The sequence below is a fragment of the Herpailurus yagouaroundi genome, unplaced genomic scaffold, assembly GCF_014898765.1.
Source record: "Herpailurus yagouaroundi ecotype Mexico unplaced genomic scaffold, PumYag 77, whole genome shotgun sequence".
Lineage (NCBI taxonomy): Eukaryota > Metazoa > Chordata > Mammalia > Carnivora > Felidae > Herpailurus > Herpailurus yagouaroundi.
This window is the reverse complement of record NW_024412388.1, coordinates 24,675,564-24,692,454: the sequence shown is the minus strand read 5'-3', so window position 1 is coordinate 24,692,454 and position 16,891 is coordinate 24,675,564. Positions and strand designations below refer to the sequence as shown.

The window sequence follows — 16,891 nt, the reverse complement described above, 5'->3', positions numbered from 1 at the left end:
GAGCCTGGAGCCTGTTTCCGATTCTGTGTCTCCCTCTCTCTCTGCCCCTCCCCCGTTCATGCTCTGTCTCTCTCTGTCCCAAAAATAAATAAAAAAACGTTGAAAAAAAAAATTTAAAACTGAGCAATTTAATAAATGGCACTGGGGCAATTTTAGATTTCCAGAAAAAAAAAATTAAAGTGGATTTACAATTCCCATCTCATACAAGGATAAGTTCCATATGGATCAAACATTTAAGTGTGAAAACAAAGCCATAAAAGTTCTAAAAGAAAATATGGAAGACTACACAGTGGGAAGGGCCTCTGACTCAAAATACAAAAGCCATAAACACTGATAAAAAAAAAAATTTTTTTTTTAAGTTTTATTTATTTATTTTGAGAGACAGAGATAGCATGAGTGGGGGAGAGGTAAAGAGAGAGGAAGAGAGAGAATCTCAAGCAGGCTCTCCACTGTCAGTGCAGCGCCCAATGCAGGGCTCAAACCCATGAAACCACGAAATCATGACCTGAGCCGAAACTGAGAGTTGGACGCTTAATTGACTGAGCCACCCAGGTGTTCCCCCCCCCGCCAAATTTTTTTTTAAATAAAAGATTGATACATTTGATTACATAAAGATGAAACATGAATAGCAAAAAAAAATAATAATAAAAAAATACCACAAGCAAAGGCATAAGGCATATGACAACATGGTAAAAGAGTCTATCAGAGAAAAGGGTCATCTCAATACACACCAAGCTTCTAAGAAATTGGCAAGTAAAAGAACAATAACCATGAGACAAAATGAGACAAAGGACAGTCCCCAGGAAAAGCAATATGAATGTCCCTTATCATATGAAAAGTATATTTAACCTTGGTCATAAAATATAAATGCACATTAAAACCACACTGATGTATCATTTTTTCCCCTCTCAAGGCAGCAATCCAATCCAAAAATGTGATAATATTTATAAAAATGTGGGAAAACAGGTACCCTCAATCATTACTGGTGGGAATGTAAATTAGTATGACCCCTTGGAGGTTAGTTTGGCAATAGCTCTCAAAATTACGAATGCGTATCTTTTCTGACCAAGCAATTTCACTTCTGGGGATTTATGCTACGGGGCCACTGGTACATAATCAGAAAGACACACGTATATGGTTATTCACTGAAGAACCAACTGTGACAGTGAAGGGTTAGAAAAATATCCACGAATAAGGGATAGCTATATGGAAAGATGGCTATGACACATAGTTAAGTTTTGTAAAAAGCATAGTTAAGTTATGTATATATGTATACACACACACACACACACACACACACACACACACACACAGGAAAAAAATAAGCAGAGACTCTAAACAGATTAACAAGAAACACAGAACAGTGGTTGCCAGTTGGAGTGGAAATGGGATCTGGGAGACAGGAAACAAGAATGGGAGGGAGATTTTATATGTAAGCTTTTAAATATTTTGAGGTTTGAGTATTAAAAATATATTCAAAAATAAAAAATTTTAAAGTCTGTCAAACATATGGGTGAAATATTAAGCATGAGTCTTACATTTAGCCAGATCTAGGTTGTAATTCAAGATTAAGATATTTTGGAAGTTCTCAGAGTTAAGGATATTCTGTGTCTGTACTTAAGTCAAGATGCATGTGCTAAATGAACAAGCATGGAAAGTCAAGAGGCTGTATTTCTGGGGGAGAGAGAGAAAAAGAACCCAGCCATTTCCAAGTGAAAGAACAGCTACTTTATTGGCAACTGTGGATCTGGTTAATGGCTTGAACACCGTGATGATGGCAGGAATGGGAAGGAAGGAAAAGATGAAAAATTCTTCAATGGGAAATAAATCCACGGGTCTTGATGGCTGATTGAAAAATCCTACTACAAATGTTCACTGCAGCCACCCAGATATTTTGTAACTTATTCAATTTGCCAGATTGTACCAGAGGGTACCACAATTTGTCATTGGCTGTGGAAGGCTAGAAAGCTATAAAGAGAACGTGGGGATTCTTTTAATTTTTTTTTTTAACATTTATTTATTTTTGAGACAGAGAGAGACAGAGCATGAATGGGGGAGGGTCAGAGAGAGGGAGACACAGAATCTGAAACAGGCTCCAGGCTCTGAGCTGTCAGCACAGAGCCCGACGCGGGGCTCGAACTCACGGACCACGAGATCATGACCGGAGCCGAAGTCAGCTGCTTAACCGACTGAGCCACACAGGCGCCCCGAGAACGTGGGGATTCTTAAAGCCTGGGGGTTTGGTAGTATCACTAACAGAAATTAGGAAGTCAAGAAGAAGAACTTATTTACGGGAAAAGGAATGGCTTTGGTTTTAAGTTCATCATGTTTGAGGTGAATAGGAAATCGGGAAGCGATGGCCATGGGGCCACTGGAAATGCCGATCTGAAGCTCAGGGGGTAAGTCAGACTTGAAGACAGAGAAGTGGAAGATCTCGGCAAACAGGGATGGAGGGGCTCACAGGAAACATGGGCTGAGATGAGAGCCTGGAGGGCGCCCTCATCTGTGGAGTAAGATGGGGAAGAGAAGCCAGTGTCACAGAGAATTACAGGGAGAATCAGGACAGCATTGCAACCGTGAGCCAAGGTGTGGAGTTTCAAGAAGCAGTGAAGGGGTCAACCCAACGGGAAGTAAAAAGGGCCACAGATAATAATAGCAGAAGCACAATATATTGTCTTCTTTAATCCTCACACACAACAACCCATCAGGTAGGTGGTATTATTCTCCCCACAGAAAAGGGTATTAACCCAGACAGTGACTCCAAAGCTGCGGGATGTAATTTCTGAGCTATACTCCTGCCCAAGTGTCGGGGGAAGAGCTGAGAGATCTGACACGAGCTCTACTACTCAATTGGCTCTGTGTCTGTGGACTCACCTTCACGTTTCTAGGCTTCATTTCCTTCTCTGCAAATTGAGGGGATGGGCCTACATAATCTCCAGCTCTAATATAATATGAATCTTTGATTAAGGCAGAATGGAAGGTATACATACACAAGAGAGGCAATGGATTAAAAATTTAGCAATAAGTGAACAGGGAGACCCGGCCAAGAAAATCAGAATGCTGAATGTTTTATACAGTGACTTTTCAAGCAATAAATCCATCCTCTGACATATAAAATCTATAGTTACGAAATTCTACTTTCTGTCTCTATATTTAAGTTAGATACAATATCAAGAATTAAAATTGTTCGTACCTGCAAATTTATGAACGCTGCTCTTGAAACCCTGCTAAGTCAATTGAGTGGAGTAAAAAAGGGAAGGTTCCAAGTCAAAAACACTCTGTATATGAAGGTTTGTCCTGTAGAGAGAGCAAATAGCTATTTACAATGTACTTTTACATTATAAGAGACAGAAACATCTGCTAAGGTCCTTAAAAGATACTTATTGAAATAAATTACATGGCAGCCCTTATCAGGTATCACTTTTGAGCATGTAAAAATAGACAATCGGCACAGATGATTAATTAATGGAAATAAATAAATTTGTATTTCTAACGGAAACCTTAATATTCAAATCTGCAAGAAGAGAGCTCTGATATTAAAATGTATTATGGCAAATTGAAAGCAGACACACTTTTTAACTGTGACAATAAAATAAACTTCTTTAGACAACAGCTGTTCGAAGGCAGGCCAGCAGATGAGATACTAAAACAGCAACACATGTCTTATTACCCTTTGCCTCCAAGTGGCCTAATATGATCTGCAAGAAAACCAAACAGAAGAGCTTTAAAGATTCAACTTGAAAAACGCAACATTTCTGGAAAACTGTATGGTTGCGGGAAGTGGAGAAACAAAATATGTTCAGAAAGCCCTACTACAGTCACCAGATCTTTTATAACTTACTCAATTTGCCAGATTATACCAGAGTGTAACACAATTTTTTTTTCCTGCCCCTCAGGGTTCCCTGAGTGTACCGTAATTTGTAATATCAGTTGTAACAATGTTCTAAAATGTTCAGTTTTTATTCTATTCCAAACCTTTTTCATTACCAAAAAAAAAAAAAAAAAAAAATTTTTTTAATCGGTTTGATTATGTTTTTCATTGACCATGAAGTTTTGTTAATCGAAGAGAGTGTCAGGCTTGGTGTCCACAGGCAGTGGGAAATGAATTTGATGCTTTCTAAACCAATCAGTTAAGAATTCTTGCCAAAAAATTTTTGCCTAAAGTAATGGAATCACTTTTTAAGGTAATATGTCTTTTTTTTTTTCTGATTATAAAGGTATTATATAATTACAGAAAATTTAGAAAATACAGGCCAGTAGAAAGAAGGAAACAAACTGAAATAACTTTTAAATGAGTATCCTGAAAACACCACCAGAGAAAGAAGAACCGTTCAAATATATTTAAATTAGTAAAGCGATTGCACGTCAACTACCCACTCATGAGGAGGTCTGAATTCTGGCAACTTAAACCATTCAAAACATTGCTGCCTCGAGGCTTACAAAAATCTTTGAGGAGAAAACTGTAGTTGGGGGAACAAAATTATTAATTTTTTTTTTAAATTTTTTTTTCAACGTTTATTTATTTTGGGGATAGAGAGAGACAGAGCATGAACGGGGGAGGGGCAGAGAGAGAGGGAGACACAGAATTGGAAACAGGCTCCAGGCTCTGAGCCATCAGCCCAGAGCCCGACGCGGGGCTCGAACTCACGGACCGCGAGATCGTGACCTGGCTGAAGTCGGACGCTTAACCGACTGCGCCACCCAGGCGCCCCCAAAATTATTAATTTTTGAAAACAACTCCTTCCTACACTAAAAGCTCATCTATCATCCAGCCCAGTGAGCTAGGAGGACACTCAGTAAAGGGACTTCCTGTGAGAGCTTTACTATTTCAACAAAGGTACTTAACAGCACACTAACTAGTACTGGGTCTGTACGGTGGAAAGCAAAAGTTGATTCTGTAGCTTTTAAAGAGCGCTGATTTCCCTTTTTTCTCTTAAAAAAAATTTTTTTTAGATTCTTTATGTATTTTTGAGAGAGAGAGAGAGAGAGAGAGAGAGAGAGAGAGAGAGAGAGAAACAGCACGAGCGGGGGAAGGGCAGAAAGAGAGGGAGACACAGAATCGGAGGCAGGCTCCAGGCCCTGAGCTGACAGCACAGAGCCCGATGTGGGGCTTGAACTCACAAACCGTGGGATCACGACCTGAGCCGAAGTTGGACGCTTAACCGACTCAGCCACCCAGGCGCCCCAAAGAGCACTGATTTCTGAATATAGTCTGTGCCCGAAACAGTTTTTACATATGGATAAAATATCGTTTTTAGGGCTAACCACCACGTTCTACCCTAACAGATATATATATATACATATGTAAATGCCCAACATGGGGCTTGAACTCACAACCCTGATATCAAGAGTCACATGCTCTACCGACTGAGCCACCCAAATGCCCCTACCCTAGCAGATATTAGTTTGTGTATTAACCTTCAGCATCCTTTATTACTTCCTTTTGGTAAATGAAAAGTACATTTCCCAGACTCCTTTACAGTTGTTTCCCCATGTGAAATAGGGTCCATCCATCAGATGTTCTACGAGATTTGGAAGGCAGAAATGAGGCGGGGACCATCTTTCTGCTGCTTAGGCATTAATGCTGGCAAGCACATTTATGGAAACACTGGATATTCCTGCAGCAGCCTTCCAGTCTCCAGAGCGTCACTCATGGCTGTTTAGACATAAGTTGGGTGGAGACAACCGTCACCAGTTGGTGGGTGCTTAGGGGCAGTTTGGGGATAGCAATTTCTTGACCCTTGAACTGCAGCTAGCAATGTCATCTGGAACTTAGCAGTGCTGTGGCGGCCTCCTGATGCCCTCCCCTAAGGGACCTGGTTGGCAGTCTGGTTCTGGGAATGATTTCTGCAGGCCCAGCCTGGAGCCCATTCCTCCCGGCCTTTCCAGGGATTTTGTAAGCACTCAATTCCCTTTAGTAAACGAATTAAAACACTGGTGTGGCGTCTTTTTCCTGCAAAAGGGCCCAGATGGCATATTAGGACATCGCTTGCCTCAAAATTTAAGCAGAAGGGTGAGTAGTCTGTCTGTGAGCAGCAGTACTGGGTAGTGTGCTCAGGGGTACAGGCTCTGGAATCAGACTATCCAGGTGCAAATTCTGGCTCTGCCACACACAACTAGATAACACAGGAAGTTAACTTCCTAGAGCCTCAGTTTCTCATTCTATAAAATGGAATAATAATAATAATACCTTCTACAGTTACAGGACAGAGTAAATGAGAAGATCATCTAAGTAAAGTGCTTACAACAGTGCCTGGCTTATAACAAGCCCTTGGCAGATGTTAGCTATGATTATAGTAATAATAATAAAATCACTATTATTAATTACGCAGACCGCTTTAAAACACTTTTTTAACTGAGTTGAAAAAGTAAACAGTTTATAATTTTCCTACCATACATTTTCTTGTGGCCCGTAAAATGCTAACTTATACAAAGGTGGACACAGGAAAAAATGTGACTGAGTCCATCATATTTGTACCCAGAGAAAGTGATCTTCCCCAAACCCCAGGATACATGAAGATAGCAAAACTCCATTCTCACTGGGCAACTAGTTAAAGCTACTCTAACTAGCTGTTGTAGACCTCGCCCTAAGGAAGAGCTATTGTTTAAAAATAATTGTTGCCATTTCCCTTTCAAATGTTACCTCATTAATTATGCTCTAGGAACCTGGGTGTTTGCTATTCAGATTTTCTTCCGCTTCAGTTACCAGATCATTGACAAACTAAGATATTTGAAGTTACACCGTGGTGATTTCATATACATATACACTGTGAAAGGACTCCCTCCATCTAGTTAATTAATAAATCTGTCACCTCACATATCTGTCATTGATTTTGGGGGGTGTTGGGGTTTGTTTTTGTTTTTGTTTTTGCTTTTTGGTGAGAACATTTAAGTTCTACTCTCAGAGCAAATTTCAATTAGGCAATACAGTGTTATCAAGTATAGTCACCACATTACACTACAGATCTTCAGACCTTATTCACCTTAGAGCTGAAAGTTCCTGCCCTCTTACCAACCTCTCCCTATCTCCTCCACCCTCCAGCCCCTCACAACCACTTTTCTAGTCCATTTGTACAAGTTTCATTTTTTTTTTTTTTTTTTTTTTTTTGAGATTCCACATTTAATTGATAACATGTAGGGGCGCCTGGATGGCTCAGTCGGTTGGGCATCTGACTTCAGCTCAGGTCATGATCTCATGGTCCATGAGTTCGAGCCCCGCATCGGCTCTCTGCTCAGAGCTCAGAGCCTAGAGCCTGCTTCCGATTCTGTGTCTCCCTCTCTCTGACCATCCCCCACTCACACTCTGTCTCACTGTCTCTCTCAAAAATAAATAAACATTAAAAAAAAAACAAACACTTTAAGTGATAACATGGAGCATTAGTCTTTCTCTATCTGGCTTATTTTACTTACCATTAATGCCCTCTGGGTCCATCCATGCTGTTGCAAATGACAGGATTTCTTTCTTTTTCATGGCTGAATGTTATTCCATGTTACGTATCTGTATCAGTATCTATATCTATATCTACATTTATATCTCACATCTTCATACCCATACATTTGTTAACACTGAGCTTGTTTTGTCATTTAGATTTTTAAACTTATTACAGAGATTTCATGAGAATAGGATCTATACTCTCCATAAGATTTACAATCTGAAAGTTAAAATTTTAGTGTTTAGGGGCACCTGGGTGGCTCAGTCAGTTAAGCGTCTGACTTTGGCTTAGGTCATGATCTCGCAGTTCGTGGGTTCGAGCCCCACGTCAGGCTCTGTGCTCACAGCTCAGAGCCTGGAGCCTGTTTCGGATTCTGTGTCTCCCTCTCTCTACCCTTCGCCCACTCACACTGTCTCTCTCTCTCTCTCTCTCTCGAAAATAAACATTAAATTTTTTTTTTCTAATTTTAGTGTTTAGGCTTAGGATACTATTTTAATGTACATATTAAGAAAGTCTTAAAAAATAAAAAAAGGCCTTAGATAAAATTATGGCCTTGTTTGGTTTGCTAGTATCTTCTTTTTTTCAGAGAGAGAGAGAGAGAGTGTGTGTGCGAGTGGGGGAGAGGGGCAGAGAGAGAGAATCTTTTTTTTAACATATTTTTTTCAATGTTTATTTATTTTTGAGAGAGAGAGAGAGAGAGAGAGAGAGAGTGCAAGCAGGGCAGGGGCAGAGAGAGAGGGAGACACAGAAGCTGAAGCAGGCTCCAGGCTCTGAGCTGTCAGCACAGAGCCCCACGCAGGACTCGAACTCGCGGACTGTGAGATCATGACCTGAGCTGAAGTTGGATGCTTAACCGACTGAGTCCCCCAGGCGCCCCAAAAGATAATCTTAAGTAGGGCCCCATGCTTAGTGTGAAGCCCCACGCAGGGCTTGATGCAGTGCTCGATTCCACAACACCGCCAGGATCATGACCTGAGCCAAAATCAAGAGTCCCATGCTCAACTGACTGAACCACTCAGGCATCCCCCTCCCCACCTTTTTTTTTTTTTTTTTGGTTTGCTGGTATCGTCTGTTGATGGAAACTACACTGTAGATGTATATCTTGAAATAAAGCTTCTCCCAAATATCCTGGAACCATAAAAAACCCTATGTTGCGCCTTATCCAACAGAACCAGTGAGACAGAGGGAACTGAAGCAGACACAAAGGTATTTGCTGTACCCTCGATGGTTCAGATGCTGCTGAGATCCAAGGAAGGATTCAACAGCAGTGGAGACTTTCTGAAGGGTTAGGGGAAAAAAAAAAAATGGAAAGAGAGCAACTTCAATCTTTGATTGAATACTTTCACCCTGTTCTGAACTCCACATAGCTGTATATGCTTTCTTCTCTAATTTTCTTAAAGCAAAACTCTTTTATTCTATTTTTATGAGAAGGAAAGATCCTCAAACCGAAAGGATAAATGTATTTATTCAATACATATTTATTGAGCACCAACTCTTTGGCAGTCTCTCCCTGACTCTGGGAATACAAAGATGATGACACATCAAAGGTCAGTGCTCTGGAATACCACACTATCTATGGAGACAGAGAGTCAGAGAAAGAGAGAGACAGTGAGGAAGAAAGAAACTTTTTTTCATGTGTATTTATTTTTGAGAGAGACAGAGACAGAATGCGAGTGGCTTGGGGCAAAGAGAGAGGGAGGCACAGAATCTGAAGCAGGCTCCAGGCTCCGAGCTGTCCACACAGAGCCCGACGCAGGGCTCGAACTCACAGACTGCGAGATCATGACCTGAGCCGAAGTTGGACGCTTAACCGACTGAGCCACCCAGGTGCCCCTTAAATTTTTTTTTTTAATGTTTGTATTTATTTTTGAGACAGAGCAAGACAGAGCATTGAGCGGGGGAGGGGCAGAGAGAGAGGGAGACCCAGAATCCAAAGCAGGCTCCAGGCTCCCAGCTGTCAGCACAGAGCCCGACGCGGGGCTCTAACTCACAAGCTGTGAGATCATGACCTGAGCCAAAGTCAGACGCTCAACTGACTGAGCCACCCAGGCACCCTAAGAAAGAAACTTTTAAATAAAGTCACAACACAATGGAAAAAATACAGTAAAACCTTGGATTGCGAGTAACTTGTTCTGCCGGTGCTCTGCAAGACGAACAAACATTTCTAATAAATGTTAACTTGATAAGCGAGCGATGTCTTGCAATACAAGCAGTACCTGACGCTGAACATCCCATGATCACAACCGAATCAATGGTTCTCATCTCTCTCTTGCGCACTCTCTCTCTCTCTCACTGTGGGATTGTGGGTGATCATCTCCCATGCTCAGATGATTGGTCTCAGGCCGCAGTGTTTGACAGCAATCAGTGATTTTTCAGAACGTTGGGAGGTGTCCACAACAGGCACTCGTGTATTTTTTGTCACTTCAAAGCACCTATGGACAACAGTCCTCTGCTTTTCCATACAAAAGTAAGCTTAGGAATTCTTTGCTTCATTCTAGGTCAGGCTGCCTGCCGATAGAGACCCTCTCCTCTGCTGCCCTATTGCCAGTTACATTAAATACAGTAGATGACAAGAGTTTATTAATACTGTACTGTAGTCAGCATCCATGTGAGCGTATACAATGGCCCCCATGCAGAAGAAGGGTGAAAAGAAAGGCGGTGAGAAGGAGGTGATTATGGTGGAAGTGAAGAAGGAAATCACTGAGAAGTACGAACGAGGTATGTGAGTGGCCAAAATTGCAAGATTTGATGCCTATGGCTGCATCTCCTCTGCAGAAGAGGAGGAGAAAAAGGAGGAATCCCTCACTTCAAATGAGATTAGGGAGATGTGCAAAACGTGGGAAACGGTGCAAAATTTTGTAGGAAAGCACTACCTGAATAAGGCAGTAGCAGTGGCAGTGATGAATCCGTTTAAAGGCAACGCAATGTCACATTTCTGCGAAATCCTCAAACGGAGGCAAAAGCAAGTGTCACTGGATAGGTTCCTTGTTAACGTTGCGTGAAAAGAAAAAGGTTCCATTGAGCCAACAGATAGCAGTGATTCCGTCAGTGATAGTGAAAGTCGTCCTCCACAATAACCCTCCTCTCTCTTGTCTCTCTCACACCAGCCCTGAAGGTTTTCAGAGGTAAGTGCAGGTTAATTTGTTTATTTTTCTGTATATTTTGTACTTTCTTTATTATTTGGAGGAGGAGTAAAAGTTCATTCATGAAAAAGAGGACACAAAGGACATTCCAGATACAGCACCAAGGGCAAAGGCACAGGCAGGTATTCAACAGCATGCCTTCTTCGGGGATGATAAGAATGTTGCTGTGGCTACAAACTTAAGGCCTGTGGAGGGATAGTGGAAGATAAAAAGAGAAAAGCATGTAAGCACCAGATCCTGAAGCGCCTCCACTTTTGCAGGTTCGGGGCACTTTTGAAGGATTTTAAGAAGAGTGACATGATTATAGGCCTACCAGTGACTGTGTGACTTAGTCAAGCTACTTTACACATCAGTTTCTTCTTTGTAAAATGAGGATATTGACTGTTAAGAGGCTCTAAGGAAGTCTGTTAAGAGGATTAAATAAGATAATAGCTAAGATAAATAAGATTCATAGAATAAGAAATCAATTAAGACAAATAGTAACAAGCACATAAAGATATGTTTAACACCATTGGCCATTAGGGAAATGCAAATCAAAATCACAGTGAGATACCACTTCACATCCACTAGGATCGCTACAACACACACACACACACACACACACACACACACACACACACACACAAGTGTTGGCCAGGATGTGGAGAAATCAGAACCTTCAGACACTAATGTGGGAATGTGAAATCATGCAGCCATTTTGGAAAGCAGTCTGGCAGTTCCTCAAATGATGAAACATAGGGTTGCCATGGGACCCTGCAATCCCACGCCTAGGTATGTACCCGAGAGAAATAAAAACATATGTCCCCACAGAAATCTGTATACAAATGTTTATAGCAGCATTATTCAGAATAGCTACAAGGTGGAAACCCAAATGTCCACCAAGGGGAAAATGGAATATGCATACAATGGAATGTTATTCAGTCTTAACAAGGTTTGGAGTATGGGTACATGCTTCCAATAGGGATGAACCTTGAAAACATGGGGTGCCTGGGTGGCTCAGTTGGTTAAGCCTCCGACTTCAGCGCAGGTCATGATCTCACGCTCTGTGGGTTAGTCCTGCATAAGGCTCTGTGCTGACAGCTCGGAGCCTGGAGCCTGCTTTGAATTGTGTCTCCCTCTCTCTCTGCCCCACCCCCGCTCACATTCTGGCTCTCTATCAAAAATAAACAAACATGAATGAATGAATGAATGAATGAATGAATGAATAAGGGGTGCCTGGGGGGCTCTGTCAGTTGAGCATCCCACTTCAGCTAAGGTCATGATCTCATAGTTCTCGTGGAACCAGGCCTTGGGCTCTGTGCTGACGACTCAGAGCCTGGAGCCTGTCTCAGATTGTCTCCCTCCCTCCCTCCCTCCCTTCCTCCCTCTCTCTCTCTCTCTGTCCCTCCCCCCACTCATGCTCTCTCCCTCTCTCTCTCTCTCTCTCTCTCTCTCTCTCTCAAAAATAAATATAAAAAAAAAGAAAACATTATGCTAAATTAAAGAAGCCAATCACAAAAGACCACCTACTATAGGATTCAATTCCTACGCAAGTCCAGAATGGGAAGATCTAGAAGACAGAGAGTAGATAAGTGGTTGCCTGGGGCTAGGAGGAAGGGTTGTGGGGAGGGGGATGGGCTGAGTGGCCTTAGAGCTAAAGGGTAGAGGGTTTCCTTCTGAGGTGAAGAAAATGTTCTAAAATAGACCGTGGTGGCAGTTGTACATATCTATGAATAGACGAAAAATCGTTGAATTTTACCCTTTAAACAGGTGAATTTTATGGTATACAAATTGAATTTCAATAAAGCTATATTTAAAAATTACTTAATCCGGGGCACCTGGGTGGCTCAGTCGGTTAAGCGTCCGACTTCGGCTCAGGTCACGATCTCACGGTCCGTGAGTTCGAGCCCCGCGTCAGGCTCTGGGCTGATGGCTCAGAGCCTGGAGCCTCCTTCCGATTCTGGGTCTCCCTCTCTCTCTGCCCCTCCCCTGTTCATGCTCTGTCTCTCTCTGTCTCAAAAATAAATAAACGTTAAAAAAAAAATTTAAAAATTACTTAATCCAATGACTCCACTCCTAGATATACACCCAAGATAAATACAAACATTTGTCCTCAAAAAAGCTTGTACACAGATGTTCACAGAGGCATTATTCATAATAGCTCAGACATAGAAACAACTCATATGTCCATCAGCTGGTGAATGGATAAGCAGAACGTGTCACATCCATACAATAGAACATTATTAAGCCAAGAAAAAGAACAGAACTACTGATACTTGCTACAACATCGGTGAACCTTAAAACCCTCTAGCCAAGTGAAAGGAGCTAGTCACAAAAGACCATATATTTTATGATTGTATTTAAATGAAATGTCCAGGGGAGCCTGGGTGGCTCTATCAGCTATCCTTCGGCTGGGGTCATGATCTTGCAGTCTGAGATTGAGCCCCATGTCAGGCTCTGTGCTGACAGCTCAGAGCCTGGAACCTGCTTCGGATTCTGTATCTCCCTCTCTCTGCCCCTCCCTCTCTCCCTCTCTCTCTCTCTCTCTCAAAAATAAATAAACGTTAAAAAAAATTTAATAAATGAAACGTCCAGAATGGGCGGATAGGGACAGGCCAGGTTAGTGGTTGTCACAGGACTAGGGAGATACAGCAATGGAGAGTGATGGTTAATGGGTATGAGGTTTCTTTATATTATGGTGAAAATGTTCTGGAATTTGAGGGTGGCAACGGTTGTGCAACTCTATGAATACACTACAAACCGCTGAATTACATACACTTTAAAGGGTGAATTTTATGACCTGTAAGTTATACTTCAATAAAAATAGCTTGCGAGAGAGAGAGAGAGAGAGAGAGAGAGAGAGAGAGAGAGACTCAAGCAGGTTCCACGCTCAGCGCAGAGCCCAACTTGGGACTCAACCCAAGGGCTCAATCCCACTACCCTGGGATCATGACCTGAGCCAAAAGCAAGAGTCTGACGCTCAACTGACTCAGACACCCAGGCACCCCCAAATGGCTAATATTTGAATGTTTACTTGGCACTGTGCTAAACACTCCACACTTATTGCAGTCCTCACAACAGCCTCAAGCTGTGATCCATGATGCACACTGTATAAAGAAACTGAGGCATGCGGAAAATTTTTAAAAACTTCCAAGATTGCACAGGATCAAGTGAACAGAGACTGGAATTCTGGCTGACTGACCCTAAACCAACAACCCTGAGTTTTGCACTCTTCTGTCCAGGGAGTATGCACAAGACCCAGCCTGCAGCTGGGGCTCAATAAATATCAGGTATTATTGTTACAATGATTCCATTTGTATTCCCAGAAGAAAACTTGACAGGGCATGGAAGAGAAAAGGTGGGAGAGGCAAGCCCAGGGAGACCGACCAATTTAAAAGCTTAACGCGGCGCGCCTGGGTGGCGCAGTAGGTTAAGCGTCCGACTTAAGCCAGGTCACGATCTCGCGGTCCGTGAGTTCAAGCCCCGCGTCGGGCTCTGGGCTGATGGCTCAGAGCCTGGAGCCTGTTTCCGATTCTGTGTCTCCCTCTCTCTCTGCCCCTCCCCCGTTCATGCTCTTGTCTCTCTCTGTCCCACAAATAAATAAACGTTGAAAAAAAAAATTTTTAAAAGCTTAACGCAATGGTCAAAGCAAGACATGGTAAAGGGGACTACACTAAGACAGGCAGTAGAGACATAGGCAGGAGTAAAAACAGCAACTTTTACAGGACAATAGGAATTGTCCTATAAATTGGGTTCAGTTACAACTTGGTAATATTTACATCCACAGGACATTAACATAACCTACATTCATAACTGTACTCACATCATTAAGAAAGCTTTAAGTTACTTTCAAAATATGCGATTCAGTCATGGAAATGGGTAATATGTTTCAAATTTTCTTCTCTTGGTAGATTGACCCTATAAATTGAAACAGCAAATTACATTAATTCATGTGGGACATCCAAAATTCAACTGGAAATATTTTAGATATCTATAAAAGAGATAGAGTTAAATATCATAAAATCCTAAGAATATTAAAGAAATCTAGATTCCCATTCAGTTGAAAGATCTTTAAACAGGTGAATGGAAAAGTCAATTACATGTTTTAAGAACCAAAGTTCAAATGTCCTTGGAATAGAAGGAAAAAAACACATATTTTATGATTGAAGATTTAGGTAACAAGTACAGTGTATTAAGACTGTGGGCAGGGGGCGCCTGGGTGGCGCAGTCGGATAAGCGTCCGACTTCAGCCAGGTCACGATCTCGCGGTCCGTGAGTTCGAGCCCCACGTCAGGCTCTGGGCTGATGGCTCAGAGCCTGGAGCCTGTTTCCGATTCTGTGTCTCCCTCTCTCTCTGCCCCTCCCCCGTTCATGCTTTGTCTCTCTCTGTCCCAAAAATAAATAAACGTTGAAAAAAAATTTTTTTTAAAAAGACTGTGGGCTAGAAGACCATCTCTTTTAAGATATATAATCATTAATCTAGAATTTAGTGTGTCCATCAGGGTCACCAAAATAAATCTCATTAGCCTCCCTAGCAAAAATTCCTGAGTCAAAGAATTTGGGCTAACTAGCATGGTAATTGTATTCTTTGGTGAATGAACATCTTTTAACCCTGGTAAGATTTAGAATGAAGTATTAAAATGTTTAAGAAAATCAGAACCATAGCTGGAAAAGTCTCATTGAGAAGTTGGCATTTAAGTCCAAAGGAGGTGAGATAGTCATGTGGTATCTAAGGGAAGAGTGTTCCAGGCAGATGAAGGGTGAAGGCTCTAAGAAGGAGCAGGCAAGGAGGACTGGAGGAACATTAAGGAGGGATGGAGAGAGCAATAAGAAATGGAGTCAGAAAGGAAGGGGAGATGGTGCGGCCAGAAAGACATCACGGGACCAACTTTTACAAGGCCTTGGCTTTTACTATGAGTAAGATGGGGAACCACTGAAAATGGGGAGGCACTGACCAATTCTGAACAAAGAAGTGACAAAAACTTCCCTCGAGAGGATCAAAAACTTACACCAAATCCTTTAAATATAAACATATAATTATATCACTGAAAGGGCTAAACCTATTAAACAGAAACCCAGTTTTATTATAGGAAATAAGACTGAAATTATGTAGGATGAATCAAGTATCAAGGGGTCAGAAATTTACATGACCTGGAAAGAGCCCAGGTTTTCAGGATGCCTTCTGCTGACATCTTAGAGTCTAACCTACCCATGCCTATTTGCCCAAGGGCTGGGGGTTAGATTCTCCCTTCCCATTTACCACTGGTGTGGCCAGGGAGATTTCCAGAAATAGATACCTGATAACTGGTTATCAGTGAAGAACTCTTGCTTCAGGGGTTCCACAAACCCACCCATATTTGCAGCTTGGGGAAGATAACCCTAGAGAGGAAGTTTGAGCCTTGGTTCTTCTGCTGAGGATTTTGGAGGTTTTTTTTTTCTGATAAAGATCAATTAAGGTTTTTAGAGCAGGAAAGCAAAGTGACTGACTTGCTTTCCAGAAGACTCTGGAGGTGCCTTTAGGAGGGAATGAAGAACAAGAACAGGAGGCAAGGGCGTTGGGAGGCTGCCATCGTTCACCTTCTGGTTTAACGGTTACATTCTGCACATAACGCATTTCCTCATCTGGAAAGTATAATAACCATCGACCTAACTGGGTTGCTGTTTTATGTGAAATTAAGTGAAATAATTCATATAGGTGAAGGCACTCCATTTACTAAAGTTCCACAAATAGAATCGTTTATTGAGAACAGAATACTGACGTGTGTAGTTAGAAGCCCACTAGGTGGGAATCTACTGCTTCCAAAGACATCTTAAATGAAAACTAACACAAAATGTTACATATCGATTATATCTTTTTTTTTTTTTTTTTTTAAGAGAGAACGAAAACCTAACACTTCTTGGACAGATGTGGAGTCTGCCTAAGAGCACAATCAATGCTAAACAAGCGCATTTGAAGGGGAAGGGGCCAAACCGCTAACTTACAAAAGAGGCAGTCTACACATGGGTAGAAGGTGCGTTTGTGCGGTTCCGTCATAAGCCAATAATTATGGCTCAATATGTGTTAGGTGTAGCAAGTCTGCCTTCGGTTCTGAGCCCGGATCTGTTGCATCACGACATAAAACCAAAGGATGGAAGCTGGAGGAGAAACTCGGACTACTGCCTAGGGAGCCACCTTCCCAAGGAAGCGCCCGGGACGCGGGGGAGCAGCTCCGGGACCCCGGCCCGCCCGCCCCCCGCCGCCCCATTGGGCGGGCCGCCCGTCACTCGCCCCGCAGCCCGAGTCCGGCCGGCCGCCGACCCTCCGGGAGTCCGCGGCGCCCGACGGCTCCACACACG

At 42.3% G+C, this 16,891-nt stretch overlaps 1 protein-coding gene across 2 annotated transcripts in view; it reads right to left on the bottom strand.

Moving 5' to 3' along the window:
* The window catches only part of ZBTB8A (zinc finger and BTB domain containing 8A), a 71,594-nt gene that overhangs the window by 54,140 nt on the left and 563 nt on the right, over window positions 1-16,891 (bottom strand). Inside the window, exon 2 of one of the 2 annotated variants that reach the window (XM_040468047.1) lies at window positions 3,194-3,297. The exons of the other annotated variant lie outside the window; for it this stretch is intronic. The gene's annotated coding sequence lies outside the window, so the exon portion shown is untranslated. The remainder of the gene's footprint in view (window positions 1-3,193; window positions 3,298-16,891) is intronic. 2 annotated transcript variants of the gene reach the window in all.